This window comes from Numenius arquata, chromosome 24 (genome assembly GCF_964106895.1).
Source record: "Numenius arquata chromosome 24, bNumArq3.hap1.1, whole genome shotgun sequence".
Classification (NCBI taxonomy): domain Eukaryota; kingdom Metazoa; phylum Chordata; class Aves; order Charadriiformes; family Scolopacidae; genus Numenius; species Numenius arquata.
The window spans coordinates 7,357,442-7,367,819 of NC_133599.1; positions in this window are offsets into that span (position 1 = coordinate 7,357,442).

Sequence of the window (10,378 nt, forward strand, 5' to 3'; positions counted from 1 at the left end):
TGCCCCGCAGGGAAAGGCTCCTTCCTCGTGAAACGCCTTCACATCCATCCTCCTCTTCCTCGCACGCTTCGTTGGCCTTTGCGCTCATCTCTGGCCCCGTCGCCGCGCAGAGACGCGGCCTTCGGAAGGGCCCCGGAGGCAGGGAGCGCGGGATGGACGCCTCTGAAGAGCGGAGATGGAAACGCCGCCTGCCCTGCCCCTTCCCCAGCGGCGATCCCGCCAGCGAACCCCTCGCTCTTTGGGCCTCCAGAGCGGAGCTTCCGCTGGCCCGGGCCCTCCCCTCCGCAGTTCGCGGCGCCGAGCCGAGCGCCGCTGCTCCCGCCCATTCCCTCCCGCTCCCGCCCCGCTCCTGGCCCCGCGGCCCCGCCGGGGGCTGCTGCGGCACCGGGCGGACGCATCCCCGGCCAGCCCCCGGCCCGCCCCGGCAGCGGGCGCAGCGCTCCGGGCCGCCTTCGGGAGGGTGTCAGCGCCGCCCCCCCCCCGCCTCCTCCCGCCGCCAGGGGCGCAGGGGGCTGCTGTGGGGACTGCGGGAGGTCGCGGGGTGCTGTGGGGGCCGCCGAGGGTGTGTGAGTGGGGGGTCTCTGCCAGCACGGGGCGGGATGCGTCCTCGGGGCTGGTGCGTCCGGGTGCCAGCCACTGGGGAGACTGGGTGGGATCCTGGGGCTGCTGCAGGCAGAGAGATACTTGCGTATTCTGTTTGGGAAGCAGTTCAAGATCCCAAAAGACATAAAGCTCCTACCAGATATTCTCCAGGAAACGGAGAAGTCGGGCGTCCAAGTTGCAGAAGGCAAAGGCAGGAACTGGGAGAGTGAGGAACCTTCTACTGTAGGAGAAGACCAGGTTTGAGACTAAGGAACCTGAAGGTGCGCAAGTCCATGGGACCTGATGAGATTCATGTGTGGGTCCCGAGGGAACAGGCGGATGAAGTTGCTAAGCCACTATCCATTCTATTTGAGAAGTTGTGGCAGTCCCATGAAGTCAACCCCCTTTTTAAAAAAGGGAAAAAAAAGACTCAGGGAACTACAGGCCGGTCAGTCTCACCTCTGCCTGACAAGATCATGGAGCAGATCCTCCTGGAAACTCTGCTAAGGAACATGGAAAATAAGGAGGTGATTGGCGACAGCCAATATGGCTTCACTAAGGGCAAATCATGCCTGACAAATTCAATGGCGTTACAGCATTGGTAGATAAGGGAAGAGCAACTGATGTCATCTACCTGGACTTGTGCAAAGCGTTTGACACTGTCCCACATGACATCTTGGTCTCTAAATTGGAGAGACATGGATTTGACGGGTGGACCACTCAGTGGATCAGGAACTGGCTGGATGGCCGCACTCAAAGGGTTGCGGTCAATGGCTCAATGTCCAAATGGTGACTAGTGATGAGTGGCATTCCTCAGGGGTTGGTACTGGGACCACCTTTGTTGGCAACATGGGCAGTGGGGCTGAGTGCACCCTCAGCAAGTTTTCTGACAATGACACCAAGCTGTGTGGCACGGTCGACACGCTGGAGGGAAGGGATGCCATCCAGAAGGACCTGCACAGGCTTGAGAGGTGGGCCCGTGCCAACCTCATGAAGTTGAACAAGGCCAAGTGCAAGGTCCTGCACCTGGGTCATGGCAATCCCAAGCACAGCTACAGGTTGGGCAGAGAATGGCTTGAGAGCAGCCCTGTGGAGAAGGACTTGGGGGCGTTGGTTGATGAGAAGCTCAACACGAGCCGGGAACATGTGCTCACAGCCCAGAAAGCCCCCGGCACCCTGGGCTGCATCAAAAGAAGCGTGGCCAGCAGGGCGAGGGGGATGGGATTCTACCCCTCGACTCCACTCTGGTGAGACCCCACCTGGAGTGCTGCATTCTTATGGTTTGAGGAACCCACCACAGTTTATTGTTGTTTTGACAATTATTGTCACCCAATGACCCCTCCCTACCCAGGAAGAGGAATTGGGAAAAACCAAAGAAACTCGAGGGCTGAAATATAAACAGATTTAATAGAATAATACTAAATAATTAACATTAATAAGACTAAAGAACCAGTATTGATCCTGGTACCAATATAAAATATACAAGGATTATACTCAGCCAATTCCATCAGCAGGAACCTGTGCACTCACAGCAGAGGACAGCAAATGTGGGACACTGTGAGCACTGCGCTTTGGGAGGGAAGGGCTCAGGGGCCCGGCACTGGGACAAGAAGTTCTCAGGGTTGTAACCATCATATAAGAGAGAGCTTTGCAGCAAACTTCCTACTTTATATTGAATGCGACTTTCATGGTATGAAATAACCCTGTTGACAGCTTGGGTCAAGTGCCCGGGTCTTGTTCCTCCTCATCCCTGCACCTGGCAGGGCTCGAAAACACTGAGACCTTGAAACCCGCACCCCAGAGCTGGCTGTGTATATATTTATATGTATATAAAGTAAATATTTTCACAAATTCAGACACTAGAGTCTTCTAAAAGTGCAACTTTCCCAAGCATTAGAAGAGAAATTAGTCCTGTGTTGCTCAAACCAAGACATGCATCCAGCTCTGGAGCCCCCAACATAAGGACGTGGGACATGGACTCGTTGGAACAAGTCTAGAGGAGGCTAACTGGCTAATTTGAGCTTTTTTTTTTTTTTTGGATTCACTCGTCTAAACAAACATGCCTTTCCATACATTCACATAAGACGAGTTAAGGCATCCCTTTATTGCATAAACATAAAAGCACTCACTGCTCACCAAGCAGCAGAACAAAGCATATGAAGAAGCAAACATGGTTTCAGTATTGTCACATTCCATTTGTACACTGTTTCTGGATTCAGCCTTCGTTTGGAAAAAGGACTCATGACCTGAATAGCAAAATATTTCCCTTTCTTAATTGGCTTTTCAATCCATTATTTCCTCACAGAAATGCTGCCTGCAACTTTCCTGGACTGTTTGATCTGATACCTCAAAGGATGATAAGAAAAGCCATATTCGGCCAGGCCAGATGTCCATACATTTCAGTGTCCCATCTCTCACGCCAGCCAGGAGCAGGTGCTCAGATAAATTTAAGGAGCAAGGTTGTATTTCAGCATAGCTGTCTCTCTCTGTCAACCACCCAACTCAGGCACTGACTGTGTTGTAGTTATAAGCAATTGCAATTATGCAGGTCTTATAACTAATATAGCATTCATTAATTTTCATACTTTCTACACTCAGATAAGAAAGAACAAAAGAAGGAAAGAAGGGGAGGGAGGGAGGGATGAAGGAGAAGAGAGAAAGGGACAGAAAGAGAAACCCTAAATGTTGGTGAGCCCTGTTAGTCAGGACAACAAAATGCAAGTAAATGGCTGAAACTCCACCTGTAGTGCACTTCTGCCCAGCTTAGTTTCTGCTAAGCCATCAGCCTTTAAGGTCACTACTTGCATTGCAGTCGCATAAAGCCCTTACACTGTTAACAAACAATAGCCAGCACCCTTTCTACTTTAATAATATGCTGCTTTTAATTCCCCACACCCATCCATTTTCCCCAGCCTCTGCTCCATATACCCTCACTCTTCACCATTGGTGATCCTGAGAAAACAGTTGCTGCTTGTGGAGTGATTTAGCAACCCTTGACATAGGAACTCAGATTTTTGCCCTTGCAATGTTTTTTTTTCCAGCCATACCCGGGAAAGAAATACATGATGTAATTTGAGTTATGAAAAAAACCTTGTTTAGTCTTTGATAGCATTGGGTGAAGAAAGCTGGCCATGAAAGATATGAATCAATAAAAATTCTGATGAGCTCAATCTAGGGAACTGGGGGAAGGGAAAGGAAATAATAGTGAGAGCTCTGGGAGGGAAGGGACATCTCGGGAGTTAGAGCAGATGCCGGGAGCCAGGACTCCTTGGTTTTCCTTTCAGATCTAGAAGAAGGACTATGCTAAACTTTACCAAATACAGCTTCCCCCCCTTTCCCCTCCCCTGCCAATCCAGTCAATAACAGGATTCTCTTTTGTCTCCTCTGTCCACTCTACCCCAGTGCCCACTGCAAATTTCCATACCAGGGACTGAGCCTATTAGCCTCTTGAGCAATCTTCTTGGCACACTGAATATCATCCTCAATATTATAAACTTGAAATTTTGTAGAGAAGGGAGAAAAGGTCAGTATGGAGGAAAGAGGGGTAGAGGGAGAAAGAGATAGATGGGCAGAGGGAAAGGTGTTTATCAGGAAGGGTAGGTGGGTTACTGAGGAGATCACAGAATCACATAATGATATGGGGTCAGAAGGGACCTCTGGAGATCATTTAGTCCAGCCCCCTGCCAAAGCAGGTCCACCCAGACCAGGTTGCACAGGAATGTCTCCAGGTGGGTTTTGAATGTCTCCAGAGATGGAGACTCCACCACCTCCCTGGGCAGCCTCTTCCAGGGCTCTGCCACCCTCACAGGAAAGAAGTTCCCCCTCATGTTTAGATGGAACTTCCTATGTACAAGTTTGTGCCCATTTCCTCTTGTCCCGTCCCTGGGCACCACTGAAAAAAGACCGGCCCCATCCTCCTGACACCCACCCTTTAAGAATTTCTAGGCGTTGATCAGATCCCCCCTCAGTCTTCTCTTCTCCAGACTCAAAAGACCCAAGTCCCTCAGCCTTTCCTCCTAAGAGAGATGCTCCAGGCCCCTCATCATCTTTGTGGTCCCTCTGCTGTCCCCTCTCCAGCAGTTCCCCCTGTCCTTCTGGAACTGGGGAGCCCAGAACTGGACCCAGTGCTCCAGATGGGGCCTCCCCAGGGCAGAGCAGAGGGGCAGGATGACCTCCCTCCACCTGCTGGTCACACTCTTCCTGATGCCCCCCAGGATGCCATTGGCCTTCTTGGCCACAAGGACACATTGCTGGCTCATGGTTGTCCACCAGGACTCCCAGGTCTTTCTCCTCAGAGCTGCTCTCCAGCAGGTCAGCCCCCAACCTGTCCTGCTGCAGGGGGTTATTCCTCCCCAGGTGCAGCACCCTACACTTGCCCTTGTTGAAGTTCATCAGGTTCCTCTCTGCCCAACTCTCCAGCCTGTCGGGGTCTCGGTGGATGGCAGCACGGCCTTCTGGTGTGTCAGCCACCCCTCCCAGTTCTGTATCATCAGCAAACTTGCTGAGGGTACATTCCATCCCTTCATCCAGGTCATTGATGAATATATTGATGAGGACTGGACCCAGTACTGACCCCTGGGGAGCACCACTTGTTACGATCCTCCAACGAGATTCTGTGCCACTAATAACAACCCTCTGAGCTCTGTCTTTCAGCCAGTTCTCAATCCACCTCACTGTCCATTCATCTAACCCACACTTCCTAAGCTTATCTATGAGGATGCTGTGGGAGACGGTGTCAAAAGCCTTGCTGAAGTCCAGGTAGACAACATCCATCGCCCTCCCCTCATCTATCCATCCAGTCATGCCATTGTAGTAGAAGGCTATCACAGTAGTCAGACATGACTTCCCCTTGGTGAATCCATGTTGACTACTTTTGATAGCTTTCTTTTCCTCCATATGCTTTGAGATGATGCCCAGAAGGAGCCGTTTCATCATCTTTCCGGGGATGGAGTTGAGGCTGACGGGCCTGTAGTTTCCTGGGTCCTCCTTCTTGCCCTTTTTGAAGGCTGGGATGACATTGGCTTTCCTCCAGTCCTTGGGCACCTCACCTGTCCTCCAGGACCTTTCAAAGATGATGGAGAGTGGCCCAGCAATGACTTCTACCAGCTCCCTCAGCACTCGCGGGTGCATCCCATCAGGACCCATGGACTTGTGGATATCCAGTTTAATTAACCGTTCTCTAACTTGATCTTCCTCAACAAAGGGGATGTCTTCCTTCGTCCAGGCTTTCTGTTTCCTCCAAAGTCTGTGGCTCTTGAGGACTGGCCTGAGCAGTAAGGAGTGAAGCAAAGAAGGCATTCAGCAACTCTGCTTTCTCTGCATCCTCTATCACCATGTCACCTGTCTCATTCAACAGTGGGCCCACATTTTCTCTAGTTTTCCTTTTGCCTCCAATATACTTGAAAAAACCCTTCTTGTTGACTTTGATATCCCTTGCCAATTTTAATTCCAAGGAGGCCTTGGCTTTTCTCGTTTCATCCCTGCATACTCTAACAGCATTCTTATAATCTTCCCAAGCAGTCAGTCCCTTCTTCCACGTGCTGTGAACTTCCTTCTTCCACTTGAGCTTTTTCAGAAGCTCCCTGCTCAACCATGCAGCTCTCCTGCTTCCATTGCCTGATTTCTTGCTCTTAGGGATGCACCAATCCTGGGCTTGGAGAAAGCACTATCATTGAATATCATCCACCCCTCTTGAGCCCCCCTACCTTCCAAAGCCCTAACCCATGGGATTTATCTAAGCAGTTTCTTGAAGAGGTCGAAGTTAGCCCTCCTGAAATCCAAGGTTTCAGTCCTACTTGTTGTTTTATGCATACTACCCACGATCCTGAACTCTATCTTTTCATGATCGCTGCAGCCAAGGCTGCCCCCAACCTTAATGTCCTCCACCAGTCCCTCTTTCTTTGTCAGTTCCTCAGCACCAACTGACCGATGTCCAGACAGTCCCCAAGTGAGGGCAGCCCCCTTTCTTCAGTGATTGATGTCTGTGGAAGAAAGACCCTGTCTGCTCGCCTGCCTTCGATCCCCATCAGCGTGTTCTGGAATCCAGCTGCCAACCATCACCGAGTCCAGTCTGGAACTTCCCCAGTGCCTGCCAGTGACATCTCCCTAGGAGCTTGAATTGGTTTTGTATATATATATTTGTAAATATTGTATCTATTTCATTATTTCCTTTTTACTTTATTATCAATATTTCATTTAAAGTGGAGCTAGGCAATGGAAAGCTTTTGGGCCATTTAGAAAATTAATGTTACTTTCAGAAGATTGTGATTTTGTTTTTCCTGAATATGTTGCAGGAGTGGTTTTGTGTTAAAAACCAGTGCAAGAGTGGGTATTGTGTGATGTGCTGCTGCTACTAAGTGCCAGGGGCCAATGTGAAGCCAGCAATCTCTGGACACCTTTTATTTTTGAGCCCAGCCCTGGGGAATGTGAAAAAAGGCGGTTTTGAGGATGACCTCTCCAGGAAAGAAAACGTCTGGAGCTTGCTCCCACATGGAAGGTGCTGGGAGGCTAAAGTGGTGCTTGGTCTCACTGTTTCTGGGAACTGCTTTCATAGCCCCACCAACACTGGGGCTATCGACCTCCATAGATCAAGGCTCAAAAGTACAAAAGTCATCTGGAGCTTGCTCCCACATGGAAGGTGCCAGGAGAGAAAAGAGATTCTTGTTCTTGCTGTCTCTGGGAACCACTTCCATAGCCCTAAGAAACTTGGGGTTTCACTGTCCCCAAGGCTGTGCTTAAAATTTGGAATCATCTGGACCTTTGTCCCACATGGAAGGTGCTGGGAAAGAAAGTGGTGCTTTCTGTCACTGTGTCTGGGAACTGCTTTAATAGCATCACCAACGTTTGGGCTCTCACTCTCCCCAGGGCTGGGTTCAAAACGAGCAATTGTCTGGAGCTTTCTCCCTCATAGAAGTGCTGGGAGAGAACGTGCTTCTCACTGTCTCTGGGAACCACCACCATAGCACCACCACACTTGAGGCTTCCAGCGTCTCAGGGGCTGGGCTCAAAACTAGCTAACATCCATAGATTGCTCCCACACCGAAGGTCTTCAGAAGTCATTATATGACTCCATGGTCTTAATGACAATTTCGTTTGTATCTGGCTTTTCTTCAGTCTTTCCAATTGTGCTTCCCCCAGTAGAACTAGTGCTAAGAGGAAAAAAGTGTAGATTATAATGGGTGAGATACGTGATCTTTGGTGAAATTTTATAAACTGGCTATTGGTTCAATTCTATATCTTCAGTATTTTTTCAAAATATGTTCAATTAAGGGAACAGGCAAGAGAAAGGATGAGTCCATTGACTAAGATTAAGAGCAATCAATTAATTTAGCACCTTTTCACTCTACAATAAATTAACAAAGACACAAGATTATCAGATTGGGGACTGTTTGATCTGGTAATTCCTTCATGTCCCACTTCTGCCAATGGTAGATAGGTGAGATGTACATTCCTGTTGGAACATGTTAGCAAGCAATTATGGAGAGTAGACACAACCAGAGTTTTATCCTCATGTCCCATGTTCTTCATTAGAAAAATGTAGGTGTTTAAAACGTTTTAGAATATCAGGATGCTATCTTAAGTCTACAGTGATGTCTTAAATGTTTTGAGTTTGCTTTGTCCTGCTTCTTTAGATGCTGAAATGTAAGTAATAACAGCTCCACATTGGATCACTTTCCACTCACTATCTTTTTGCCAGTTTCTTGGTTAAGTTCAATCTTTTTTTGTGGGGTTGTTAAGAAAAGCAGATTTATCATTTTCTGGAGGTTGCTCTCTTTTTCACCATCAGACTCAGTCTTCCCCTTTGGCAATGCCTTTGATTCAGCAGTTCCTGGTTTGAAGGCCTTTATGGAAGGGTCTTCATGTTTATCAACCTCTTTATCTACTTTTCTTTTTCTTTTTTTCAGGTTTGGCATCAGAAGCTTTACTTTTTCCAGCAGATTTTGTTGACTTATGCTCTTTCTTGGAGGGCTTGTCCGACTTGGTTTCTTTTGGATGGTCTTTCTTGGTCCTTTCCTCTCTTGGTTGAGCGCCAAGAGCATGGCCCTTGTAAAACATTTCATACCATTCTCTGCAGTTCATGCCCCGTTCTCCATATCTCTCCTTTTCAAATGGATCACCAAAGTCAGCAAATCTGCCATAGGAAGCTTTCATATCATACGCTGAAACTTCTCAATCTCTTAAAATGCTGCCTTTCTTCATCCCCTTGAGGTACAGTCCATTTAGTGGGAGACTGGCCTCTAAATACTGGAGATCTTGACCGTGAATGGCATCTCCTGTACGGGGGTGACCATGAACTCGAGTGGTGATAACCAGGTGACCTTTACCTAGAACAACAGTTACAACCCTTCTCTTTGCCTCCTCTTGGACAGGGTGGCGATTGCAAGAAGGAAGGAGAATGGGATCTTGACTTGGAGTAGGTATGTGAACTTCTGGAGTAAGATGAAGCATTATAGGAAGACTTGGACCTTAGAAAAAAAACAACACACAAAAAAAAAATGAAGTTAATTCAAAACAGTCACTTACCCTGTTTCCCTCCCACAATTAGTTTTGTTTGGGTTTTTTTTTCCTCTCCATATACTTATGTCAAAGCTTCTTTCAGCTGCTGACATAACACTACTGCAAATTGAAGAACTTGAGAACATGGAAAAGTTTCTGCTTCCAGCACAGAACAGCTGCTGCTTTGATAGTGTAAAAGCATAGAGAAAGGGTAAGTTTATTTCCACTCATTTCTAAGTGAGTGGTGTTGATGCTGGGAGTGCTGGGGCTTGAGTCCTCCTTTGGGTATGTTCATGGTGCGGGTGTCCTCGATTTGAACTTCTAAAGAAAGCCCAAGACATGTGCCACCATTTGTAACACTCTGCCCTGATTTTGAAGAGGAAAGAGTACGAAGCGGGAGCGTGGTGGCCAGCACTTGTTCTCAACTTAAGTGTTTTTCTCCCTGCTTTCTGCTCATTTGAGACCACTCATTTTTTGACCCTCACACTTGCCTTCCTCATCCTCCCCCAGCAGTTCCCTCAGTCTCCTCTCCTTACACTCAGCTTTGAACTGTGGGTGGTGGCTGCCCCTGCTCAAAGAGACTCCCATCTCCATGTCTGAGTGCCCACTGCTCCTCTGCCCTTCTTGGTGCACTTCATACTGCCCATGGTGGTGCCTCACCACCATGGATTTGGCCTGTTCTTCTCCCTCAATTGTTATTTTCTTGCCTTTTAGACAATCTGTGGGAAGGATCCTGGTTTCTGTTTGTATTTTTCTTAAGATTTTATAAATACGGTGCACCCTTACAATCTATCTAGAACAAATTTATTCCAAAAGGAAGGACCAGCTTGACATTGCAATAATAGATAAAACAGGCTCCTTTCCCTCCAATTGAGAGAAAGCACTTGGCTGTTTGAGATCACGACATTGAAGAAATTTAAAATTGTCAGAAAATAACAGCGCTGACTTTTCCAATAATTTGCTCCATCAGTATCAACTGAGTTGTTATAAAAAGAATGTTGGAGGCTGCTGTCTATTGGGAGATCAATTTCTTCAACTCTATTCAGCCAGTAACCAAAAGGGTGGCTTTCTATCTGATCCTTATATTATATTTCAGTTTTATATGGAATTATAGCTTCCTCAAAAAGAGGTTTTTTTTCAGAGTCCTTTTTTCAGTCATGTACTGGGATTTTATTTTAAATAATCTTTCCACAAACAAAGACCCCCCCTGTTAAGGCCAATTCAAATTAAGACACTTGAAAATTAATTACCACTTGTATTCTCTGCAACTATCGGTGCATACTGATGCACAGATGTTTAC